At 42.2% G+C, this 12594-nt stretch overlaps 1 protein-coding gene across 3 annotated transcripts in view; it reads left to right on the top strand.

The window, feature by feature from the left end:
- LOC126295476 (tyrosine-protein phosphatase non-receptor type 11-like) overlaps positions 1 to 12594 on the top strand; it is a 308013-nt gene that overhangs the window by 121757 nt on the left and 173662 nt on the right. The window lies entirely within an intron of this gene.

Genomic DNA, 12594 nt, shown 5'->3' with positions numbered 1-12594 from the left:
CGCAAGCGTAAACTACAGCCGTAATTTTTCCCGAGAGCATGCAGCTTTACTGTATGATTAAATGATGGCATCCTCTTGGGTGAAATATTCCGGAGGTAAAATAGTCCCCCATTCGGATCTCCGGGCGGGGACTACTCAGGAGGATGTCGTTATAAGGAGGAAGAAAACTGGCGTTCTACGGATCGGAGCGTGGAATGTCAGATCCCTTAATCGGGTAGGTAGGTTAGAACATTTAAAAAGGGAAACGGATAGGTTAAAGTTAGATATAGTGGGAATTAGTGAAGTTCGGTGGCAGGAGGAACAAGACTTCTGGTCAGGTGAATACAGGGATATAAATACAAAATCAAATAGGGGTAATGCAGGAGTAGGTTTAATAATGAATAGGAAAATAGGAATGCGGGTAAGCTACTACAAACAGCATAGTGAATGCATTATTATGGCTAAGACAGACATTAAGCCCACACGTACTACAGTAGTACAAGTTTATATGCCAACTAGCTCTGCAGATGATGAAGAAATGGATGAAGTGTATGATGAGATAAAAGGAATAATACAGGTACTGAAGGGAGACGAAACTTTAATATTCATGTGCGACTGGAATTCGAGAGTAGGAAAAGGGAGAGAAGGAAACATAGTGGGTGAATATGGATTTGGGCTACGAAATGAAAGAGGAAGCCGCCTGGTAGAATTTTCCACAGATGATAACTTAATCATAGCTAACACTTGGTTCAAGAATCATGAAACAAGGTTGTACACATGTAAGAATCCAGGAGATACTAAAAGGTATCAGATAGATTATATAATGGTAAGACAGAGACTTAGGAACCAGGTTTTAAATTGTAAGACATTTGCAGGGGCAGATGTGGACTCTGACCACAATCTATTGGTTATGAACTGTAGATTAAAACTGAAGAAACTGCAAAAAGGTGGCAATTTAAGGAGATGGGACCTGGATAAACTGAAAGAACCATAGGTTGTACAGGGTTTCAGTGCGAGCATAAGGGAACAATTGACAGAAATGGGGGAAAGAAATACAGTAGAAGAAGAATGGGTAGCTTTGAGAGATGAAGTAGTGAAGGCACCAGAGGATCAAGTAGGTAAAAAGACAAGGCTAATAGAAATCCTTGGGTAACAAAAGAAATATTGAATTTAATTGATGAAAGGAGAAAATATAAAAATGCAGTAAACGAAGCAGGCAAAAAGGAATACAAACGTCTCAAAAATGAGATCGACAGGAAGTGCAAAATGGCTTAGCAGGGATGGCTAGAGGACAAATGTAACGATGTAGAGGCTTATCTCACTACGGGTAAGATATACTGCCTACAGGAAGAAAGAGAACTTTAAAGAAACGAGAACCACTTTTATGAATATCAAGAGCTCAGATGGAAACCCAGTTCTAAACAAAGAAGGGAAAGCAGAAAGGTGGAAGGAGTATGTACAGGGTCTATACAAGGGCGATGTATTTGAGGACAATATTATGGAAATCGAAGAGGATGTAGATGAAGATGAAATGGGAGATACGATACTGAGAGCAGAGTTTGACAGAGCACATTAAGACCCGAGTCGAAACAAGGCCCCGGGAGTAGAAAACATTCCATTAGAACTACTGACGGCGTTGGGAGAGCCAGTCCGGACAAAACTCTACCATCTGGTGTGCAAGATGTATGAGACAGGCGAAATACCCTAAGACTTCAAGAAGAATATAATAATTCCAATCCCAAAGAAAGCAGGTGTTGACATGTGTGAAATTACCGAACTATCTGTTTAATAATTGACACCTGCAAAATATAACGCGAATTCCTTACAGACGAATGGAAAAACTGGTAGAAGCCGACCTCGGGGAAGATCAGTGTGGATTCCGTAGAAATACTGGAACACGTCAGGCAGACCTTACGACTTATGTTAGAAGAAAGATTAAGGAAAGGCAAAGCTACGTTTCTAGCATTTGTAGACTTTTGACAGTGTTAACTGGAATACTCTCTTACAAATTCTAAAGGTGGCAGGGGTAAAATGCAGGGAGCGAAAGGCTATTTACAATTTGTACAGAAACCAGAGTCGAGGGGCATGAAAGCCAGGCAGTGGTTGGGAAGGGAGTGAGACAGGTTTGCAGCCTCTCCCTGATGTTATTCAATCTGTATATTGAGCAAGAAGTAAAGGACACGAAAGAAAAGTTCGGAGTAGGTATTAAAATCGGTGGAGATGAAATAAAAACTTTGTGGTTCGCCGATGACATTGTAATTCTGTCAGAGACACCAAAGGACGTGGAAGAGCAGCTGAACGGAATGGACAGTGTCTTGAAAGGAGGATATAAGATGAACATCAACAAAAGCAAAACGGGGATAGTGAAATGTAGTCGAATCAAGTCGGGTGATGCTGAGCGAATTAGATTAGGAAATGAGACACTTAAAGTAGTAAAGGAGTTCTGCTATTGGGGAGCAAAATAACTGATGATGGTCGAAGTAGAGAAGATATAAAATGTATACTGGCAATGGCAAGGAAAGCGTTCCTGAAGAAGAGAAATTCGTTAACACCGTGTATAGATTTGTGTCAGGAAGTCGATTCTGAAAGTATTTGTATGTAGTGAAGCCATGTATGGAAGTGAAACATGGACGATAAATAGTTTGGACAAGAAGAGAATAGAAGCTTTCGAAATGTGGTGCTACAGAAGAATGCTGAAGATTAGATGGGTAGATCACGTAACTAATGCGGAGGTATTGAATAGGAGATAAGAAGAGTTTGTGGCACAACTTGACCAGAAGAAGGGACCGGTTAGTAGGACATATTCTGAGGCATCAAGGGATCACCAATTTAGCATTGGAGGGCAGCGTGGAGGGTAAAAATCGTAGAGGGAGACCAAGAGATGAATACACTAAGCAGGTTCAGAAGGATGTAGGTTGCAGTAAGTACTGGGAGATGAAGAAGCTTGCACAGGATAGAGTAGCATGGAGAGCTGCATCAAACCAGTCTCAGGACTGAAGACCACAAAAACAACAACAACAATTTATCTGATTCACTAGACTTTGTTCTGAAGCAGTTTCATGTTCACTGTAGCAAGAAGGGTCATTTTCATCGTCAAGATCATTTGTATCGCTACTGCTTCTAGTTCTTCTAGGGTTTTTCTCACAGAGTGTGGGGAAGTTTGTCGAGCAGTGACATACGTGAATCAGAGCTCTAAGCCATAGTAACACTGAAAATAAATGAAAACACTCACTAATCCTAAAAATAAAATGACATTTCGTTGTTAAGTAAACTTTTGACGTAGGGCAAACAGAAACACCTACTGTGTCGTGGGGTCAACAATGGCAGCACCCAAATTTTACAGCTGAGCACTGAGAAGGAGAACAACTGGACAATGCTGCTAATTCGTTAGGAGGTTCGGTCAACTGCCGAGTAGGTATGTAGAACCGCCAACAATAGAAAGACCAACACGTGTGTACAGTTCGACTGGCATCAAAAAGGTCCCCACAACTCTGTTTGAGGGCTAAAATAGGAATTGACTATTTTTTACGGGCGAATCGGAATCAGATTTAGGATACTATTGCCAGAGTGTTTAAGGTTCCGCTTTGTGAAGATGGGCAATTAAACTCTGAGACGCTGTAGGAAGTTTCAAATGAAAAAAATATGGCAGAATAGTAAGTAATTGCATCCCCACGCCACGATCCGTTAAGCTCATATGGGTCGTTGGCTGTAAAAGTAAAAAACATCAGAACATTTCATTATCTTATATCTTTTAGCACCGTTAAAAGACTCATGAGCCTTAACTCACATTAATTTAATTGCAAATGGTTTGAAAGCTAATACACTACACTCACATCACATTCGTCTACACAAAAGAAAGATTAATTAATGATGCGCAAGCAACGCAGCTGAGTGTAAAGTAAAGACAGACCAGAGCAGGAACGCTCGTCACTTATTTGTTTTAAACAGAAAAACAATTACAGACGGTCGCAGTGAGCCACGGGATGAATGCTGCTGTATCTTTGAAATATTGTTCATGAAATAATAATTAAATTTCTTAAAATTAGTTTACATAACATTTTTATTTGAGATTATTCACAGTAAATAAATAGATAACTGCACATTTTTATGATTTCTGCGACCTGTAGTTTACGTGAAATTACGCGGGTCTGTCCGTGTAAGACCTTTTGAAGAAAGACGTCACATCTCTACGCAGCAGAGCTTTGCCGTCTACACTTTCAGCGAAATCAGTGACTGTGGAAAGTAGGAATACTACAGTTACCAACACAGAAGAAACCAGTTCCACGATGGTTGCTACATTTGTGCCAGTATAAACACATTCGCTTTTGAAGCAATAGAAATTACATTACAAAAATATTCCTGTTCAGAAAGTGGAGTGACACGTAAGATTGGCCATACCATTAGACACAATTTTTTTTTGCTTGTCGAGGAAAGAGCCTATCGTAATAACAGACAATAGTAATATGTGCTTCTCTTGCGTAAAATATTTTTGTTTATCTTCTCTTCCTTTCAGCGGAATAAGCTGCAGATAAACACGTGTTCGGCAGTATTTCTTCATGAATAAGTTCCTCGTAACTTGTGTCGCTGGGTCATTGAAATTCGGTCGATTTTAACGTTTATTTCCTGGCGGTTCATGTATCCACGGTTACTAACGCGCCGAACGCAGATTTGTAACAGGTCTTTCGTTAATTGAGTAGAAAAATAATTAAAAACCAACATTTCCCGTACGACTTGCGTGACTGTCAGCAGTGCACAGATAGAAAATCGGTAGACGCGAAGCGATAGCTGCTTGGTCTTACGGATCGAAATGCACATTCTTACGATACGGAAGTAAGATAGCTGACTGAATGAAAACTTTTATGAAAGGAAAAGTTAATGCAACAAGTTGTGATGAATGTTCAATTGAAGCTTTTAAAATCATTACTGTTCACATGTGCAACTGGTTTCAGCTTCAGATAACAAAGAAGCTACTTTATTTATAGGTTTCCACTCCTTGCAGCAGTTTTATTTTAATTCTTAATTTTTCTTTTTTGGGACTTAGAGCTGCTAAATCCACTTTCTAAAGAAATGGCTGTTATAGGACACTCAGTAATACTTCAGCTTTTGCGTTGTGTAATATCTTCCACTTAATGACCTCCTTCCAGCAGTGACGATAACAACAAATCGCAATCACTAATTTGAGAAACATGCTTCTACTTGACGAACAGTTGACGACTACTTTCACGCGTTGTCGTCTGACAGGACGCTCAAATAAAATATTTTAAGTTTGATTTTCCCCATACTGTAGTAAGATGTGCTGTTCCTTCAAACTTCAATAACTATTCGGTATGTTAGCTATGAGGGCTGTTCAATAAAGAATGATCATAATTTCTGGCGCTAAAATTTAATCTTATGGTATTCTGTTGGCTTAATGTGGAACAAGCGCGCCGTTCTAGTTTCATTGTTGGGTCTCCTGGTTCAGGCGTGTGAGAGGCAGGCGAGGTCAGACATCTTTAGTATCGCCTTTTTATTCTATGTTGCTTGGCATCGCCTACCGCTGCAATGGAGGCGGCTCTGAAATTCTGCTTTCGCCTCAACAAGTCTTCAGTTGAGGCCTAAACAACGTTCTTGCCTACAGCACAGCACAAGGGTGATTTAAAATGTTTACAGAAGGGAGACAGTCTGTTTCAAAGGATGTGGACCCGGTGCTCTTACGAAACAAAACATCCAACACACTAGCTGGTGTCATTGTGAGAGAGGATAGACGAATTACCTGAAGATCACTTTCTGAAATACTGAACGTTTCACTGGTTGCCACCCAGACGTCGGTGACAGAAAAAGTACACGCGAGACGTGTTTGTGCGCGATGGGTTCCGACACTGTCCATTCCCGAACAAAGGGTCACTCGCGTGCAGATCTGCATGCAGTTAAAGTTGATGTTAGAGGGGTTTCTCTGAAATGCAATCACTGCTGATGAAACTGGGCTACCTCATTTTGATCCTGAGAGCAAACAGCAAAGCTCAGTGTGCAAACCTCCTTCATCACCAACCCCCGAAGCAGCAAAAGTGGTTGCTTCCGCTGGGAAGGTTATGGCCATCTGATTCTCTGATATTCGTGGAATGGTTTATCAGCATGTTGTTGTAGCTGCACACACCTCAGTAACTGCACAATACTACAGGGATGTGCTGAAAAACATTGCAAGTCCGTATCAGGGGCAAAAGAGCACATGTCCCTGAAGCAGGCTGGATACTGCACCAGGATACTGCATATTGGCAATGCTGCTGCTCAGTGCCTTACGCATCGCTCACCCTCCCTACAGCCCCTGACACGAAGAGGCGCCCTCGTGGGGGGCGTTCTCAGTCGTGACGGGCAGTGGTGAAGGCTGCGGAGGCGATTTTCGGACCTCCCAAAAAATGGGTTTCAGCATGTATTTGAAGACTGCAAGAGATGTAGGGACAAGAGCATCGCATTCATAGGGGACTACTACATTCATAAAGACGATCGGAATAATGAGATTGAGTAAAGGTATGTTGTAAAAAAAATGATTCTTATTGAAACGTAAAGCAGACAGTGATAACGTTTAGAACTCCAAAGTTTTTGCTGTTGGGTACTTGGAAATTGAATGTCACTGTAACTATGACAAATATCGAAAAAGACAGGCTCTTCGTCGATCTTTGGTATGATGGTGTAAGTCGAAAGAAATCAGTTTTGTGCGCCAGTTAGTTCTCCTCAGAATCAGATGAGAGGTATTGTATACCGTAGCGAAGGAAACGTTTAAATGCCAAACAAGTGGTTTTTAGTTTTTTTAAGGAAAAGGAGTTCTTCAGTAGCGCTACAGCCCTTGGTGAGCCTTGGCTTCTTCAACAACCTTCCTCCACACTTCTCGGTTATTTGCTGCTCGTTTCCACCGCGGACTCCCATATTGGTGATATCCATTATTACCTCGTCGATCCATCTTCTTCTTTTCGCCTAACTCAATGGATCATACCTTTCATCATTTTCTTTCGAATTCTATCCTCTGCCATTCTCTCCTAGCCATCGTATTCGCTGTGATTTCACACATTTTACTATGTCCCTGCCTTGTATTAACTCTTGTAATTCGGCATTGTAGTGTATTCTCCAGCCTTCTTGCTCCCTTATTGACCTATAGATTTTGAGTAGTATTTTCCGCTCAATGCTTCTTAGTGAATTTTCACCGTGTTCTGTCACCGTCCATACCTCTGAGCCGTATGTGATAACTGGGCGGACTAGGGAACTACACAGTAGCAGTTTAGTTTTTCTTGTAACAAGGCTGTTTTAGAAAAGCTGCATATCTGCAAAGTAAGATCTGTTTCCTGCTTGTATTCTTTCCTTTATAGCGTTTCCAATACTGTTATCATTTGTTATTAGGACTCCCAGGTAGTTAGGAGGTCACTCCATTGAAGCATTTCCCATTGAGCTTTAGGTTTTTAGGGGTTCTTCTGGCCTCAGATTGTGACATTACCATATAGTTTGTTTTGTTTTCATTTACTATGAGGCCAATTTTAAACCTTCTGTTTCCATTGCCCAGTATGTTTCTAGGAGTGTATTGGTATTTCTTCCAACTATAGCAACGCCATCAGCATATGCACATATCTGGCTAGTTTTCATACATATGGTGCTTCTTTTGTTGATTTCATTTACTACACTATGCAGGGCTGTATTGAATAGGACAGTGGATTGACTATCCCCTTGCTTCACACCTTTATTAAAGTCAGAGCTTTCACTTGTTCTGCTAAGGACCATTACTTTTGCTCTTGGCTCTGTCATTGTCATTCTGATTACTCTTATTAATTTAGCACGTACACCAACTTCTTTCAGTACCCTGTGTAGTTCTTACGATTTATGCTGTCAAAGGCTTGTTTGAAATCGATGAATAGGAAATGCGGATCATATATCGTATTCATAGAACTTTTCCGTCATTTGTGTTATCACAAATATTTGATCAGTTGTTCCTCTGCCTGGTCGAAAGCCACACTGACGTTCTCCTAGTATGCCTTCTGTACTCTGCCGTATCATTTTGTTTAGCGTACTTGTCAAGAGCTTATAACGTGTACTTAGGAGTGTTACACAGCTATAGTTATCTCATGCTGTTCTGTCTCCTTTCTTATAAATGGGGACTGTTACTCCAATTATCTGGCATGGTTACTGTTTCCCATATATCTGATATTAATGTGTGCAGCTCCTTTATTACAGCCTCACCACCAGTTTTTAATAATTCAGCAATTATGGTCTCATTTGACTTGTGCGCAACCTGGGAGACCTGCTGTAGTGTTGGCTTTCTTGCCTCATTGGTTTCATTGTCTACTTCCGGCTCCACTCTTCTCTCTTGTGCGGCTGTCTCTTCATCGTCTAGGCCGGTGCTTAGTGTCTCTTTGAAATACTCTGCCCATCTTCCCACTGTCTGTTCTTCCTCCCTTATCGTTTTCCCATCTTGAACAGGCCTTTGTTTTTGGTTGGAATCTATCCTCTACCGAATAAACAAACTCGAGGAATTGATATAATATTCATTCATTTGGATAAAGTTCAATGAGTTTTTATTGTTTACAACAACAAAATAAAAAAACTCATTTTTCTAATGTAGTGGTGTCAGCCGTTTCGTGGAAACCTCCGTTATGTTCCTGTGAGGTCCTCTCTCTTGCTACAACAACACACTACGCCTATTTGTTCCTAACTTTTAACAGTACATCAAACGACTGTTAACTTGTAGGTAAGCCCAACAGCTACAATGCACAATTAATACAGTGAAAAGCCGAAGAAACTGGTGCAGCTGCCTAATACGGTGTAGAGCCCTCGCGGGCACGCCGAAGTGCCCGCAACACGACGTGGCACGGACTCTGCTGATGTCTGAGTGGTGCTGGACGGACCAGACACCACCAATCCCGCGGGGCGGCTCACAAATCCGTAAGAGTAGGAGGGGGTGGAGGTTCTTCCGAGCAGCACGTTGCAAGCGATCCCTTGTATGGCCAGTAATGTTCACGGCCGGGATGTCCTGGAGCCAATTGTGGACGTGTGGGGTGTCGCATTGTCCTGCTGGAATTTCCCAAGTCCGTCGGAATGCGCAATGGACACGAATGGATGCAGGAGACGAGACAGCATGCTTACCTACGTATCTACACGTGTCGGGAGTCCCACATCACTCGCAATGCACTCGCCCCCCGCCGTCACGGAGCCTCCGCCAGCTTGTGCAGCCCCTGCTGACGTGCAGGGTCCACGGAGTCGCGAGGTTCTCTACGTACTCTTGCACGTCCATTTGCTCGACAGAATTTGAAACGAGACTCGTCCGGACCAGGCAGCAAGTTTCCAGGCGTCAACAATCCAGCTGACGTGCCCTTTGGCTCCGAAAGGCCCTGTCGACCATGTTTCGCCGAAAGGTCAAACGCTGACACTTGTTGATGGCCCAGCATAGAAAACAGCAGACATTCGCGGAAGGGTCGCACTTCCGCCGCGTCTAACGATTCACCTGTCTTCGCTGGTCCCGCTCTTGCACCATCTTTTTCCAGCCGCAGCGGTGTCGGAGATCTGATGTTTCACGAGATTCCTGATACTCACGGTACAGTCGTGAAAGGGCCGTACGGGAAAAGCCCCACTTCATCGCTACCTCGCATATGTTGTGTCCCACAGCTCGTGTGCCGACCATAACACCACGTTCGAACTCGCTTAACTCTTGATAACCTGCCATTGTAGCAGCAGTAAGTGACGTGACAATTAATTACGATGCACCCTGTATAGGCCGACAACCGAGTGGCATCCTAATTAATGGCGTAAACACATACAGTTGAAAGTACCCGGTACTAGAAGCAAAAAAGTCTCGGTAAACGTGGGGTCTGAAACGCATACCTTAAGAGCTTCGATGCTGTCAAACAAATCTCGTGTGAGGAAGTGGCGGTACGGACCAAAGCGAGGAGAAAACGTCCAGTAGGCATGTGCTCTAAAAGGCATACGTTAGGAGCTATCAGCCCTTTATCATCTTCGCTACTTTGAAACATGGCTCTTCTAATGAACAAATGCTCATAACGTTTACGGTATGCATTTTAGAGCACATATTTACTGGACATTGTTTTCTTGTTTTGGTTCATACTTCCACTTCCCAAGATATGGAAAGCAAACAGCTTGCAGTATAAGATATAATATAATAAAATAATGGAATAGACGATGATAAAATGTTGAAATGCGTGGCTTTTTAAAAATGTATTAAATTACTCAGGTTAGTTTTTCGGCGTGAATGACAAGCACAGTAAGCTGAACTGTTCCTGGAGATAAGTTCGTGTTCGTTCAGATTACTTTGCAGGGCGGAGGAGTTTCTTTCTCCGCTGTAGATTTGCGCTCACCATTCTTTATAATGCTACGTTTGGTCGCCTTCGAAGTCTTCACCGTGTTCCCATTAAGCTTATAAGATCTTCGTAATTTTCCAAAGTACGCAGGTGGGCTTCAGTTTTTGTAATTATCGTACTATTTGAAGTAACAACTCACACGACCTTTCTGTTAGTAAAACAACACTGTATCTTTCTAAACGGTGCTCATATGAAGTATATACTCCTTACTTATTCATAGCAACCCTAAAATGGCGGTGTACAATTACTCGCTAAAAATGGCGTGCTTCTCACTCGTTGACTAGCTGAGCGCGAGTCCTTCCTTCCCCCCTCCTGGTACCAGAAAAAATACTGTTTTTTAACAACTGACGGTACGCATAGGTTCTGTGATGGGCTACCGTCTCATCTTTTCTCTTTACCTTTAAAGAAGACGAAAACGTAAAAGAAATGCAAAAGTTTTAACACAAAGAGATTTGTTTCACAGTATCGAAGATGAAAAATTGCTGGTAGCTCTTAACGTATGCGTTTCCGATCCCATGTTTACTGAGACTTTTTTGCTTCTAGTATCGTGTACTTTCAACTGTATGCGTTTACAATATTATTATCTTTGAACTCTTCCATTTGGTCCGTGTTTGCATAGAAAAACAGTAATATCAGAAAACTAAGTCCGCCTTGATGCAAAACACCTTGTTATTCGTTTATTTCTTTATTATCCCAAACTAGTTTTGGCGACAAATATCACCATCATCAGTGTTTTTTAAATCTAAAACGTGCAGAAAATGGCATGGTTGTACAAACACAGTAACACATTACATATTTACAATTCATCTTTTGAAATATAGTTTCCTATTGATACTTTCATACTACCTTATTTACTGTATCTTACAGCATGTTTTAGGCAATTATTGGCGTTTACGCCATTAATTGTGCTGCAGCTTGTGTAGGCGTATTCCGCCTGTTGATACAGGGTGTCCGAAAAGTCTTTCCCTGATTGCATAAATTGATAACTCAGGGCAGAAGAAAGATACAAATATGGAACTGGTGTCTAATTGTTTACAAACTATCAAAGTTTTCTTTCACACATCAGTAAACTTCCACTTCCATTGTTGCCCAGTGACAGTACACGTCGATACGACTTTGCGGTCGAAAATGCTATCACGTATTGAGGACGGTGATGGTTATCTCAGACGAGTTGCCTTTTCCGACGAAGCGACGTTTTTTGTCAGTGGAGTAGTGAATCGCCATAATGTGGGCATTCGGGTGGACAGGCCCCTGGCGAGGTCACAGAGTGCACCAGAGGCAGTCCAAAAGCGAATGTTTGGGTGCGCGCTATTGCACGATCGAATTACCGGGCCATTCTTCTTCGCTGAGGCTACCGTCACACCTGCAGTGCATCTGGACACGATGCAACTGTATGCTGTTCCTCAGCTGCTTCTCGTTTCAGCAAGGCGGTGCACCGCCTCATTGGGGTTCGGACGTCCGTGCCTGTCTCGATACGACCTTTCCTGGGCGACGGTTTGGTCGCGATGGGCCAACGGTTTGGCCTCCACGCTCTCCTCACGTAACCCCATCAGACTTCTTTTTATGGGGTTGCGCCGAGGACGAGGTCTACGGGACACGTGTACCAGGTCTCGAAACACTGCGCCAACGGGTAACCAGTCGTCGAATCGACCCCTCCAGTGATGTCGGCTGATGTGTGGACGGAAACTGAATATGGCCTAGATGTGCTACGAGCTACCGAGGGTGCTCATGTGGAAGTTTACTGATGTGCGAAAAAAACTTTGTAAACAATTAGACACCAGTTTCATATTTGTATCTTACTTCTAGCCCGAGTTATCAATTTATGTAATCAGGGACACCCGGTATATCTCTATATTTGGATAGCGTGCCTGTACCAGTTTCTTTGCCGCTTCAGTGTAAAATAAAGTATCCGTTTGTAATGTCTCTTGCAGCGGTCTCTCCGCTGTATTTTCAGAAATTTTATCAATTGTATAACTCAGTGCATATCTCCAAATATCTCTCCTTATCTTATCGATTGCTAAACTTAAACTTTAATATACAATGGTTATCAATTCAAAGTAGTTTCAAGCCCTATTATTCCTTGGAGCGTGCATTTACTCCATTGAATAGCTTCTCTGCTATCTATTTTTTCTCTTATAAAAAGAATGAAGGAGATCTTGCGGATTAGCCGTGAAAGAACGAAGATGTATATGAATGTATTGTTGAGCTAGTCACCATGTTGATGAGATTCTGTACGAGAAGGAATTTAATGCATGAACTAAACTAAAGAAAGTGTGTCCGCGTA

Source organism: Schistocerca gregaria, chromosome 11 (assembly GCF_023897955.1).
Source record: "Schistocerca gregaria isolate iqSchGreg1 chromosome 11, iqSchGreg1.2, whole genome shotgun sequence".
NCBI classification, from domain to species: domain Eukaryota; kingdom Metazoa; phylum Arthropoda; class Insecta; order Orthoptera; family Acrididae; genus Schistocerca; species Schistocerca gregaria.
This window is presented reverse-complemented; position numbering and strand designations above follow the sequence as displayed.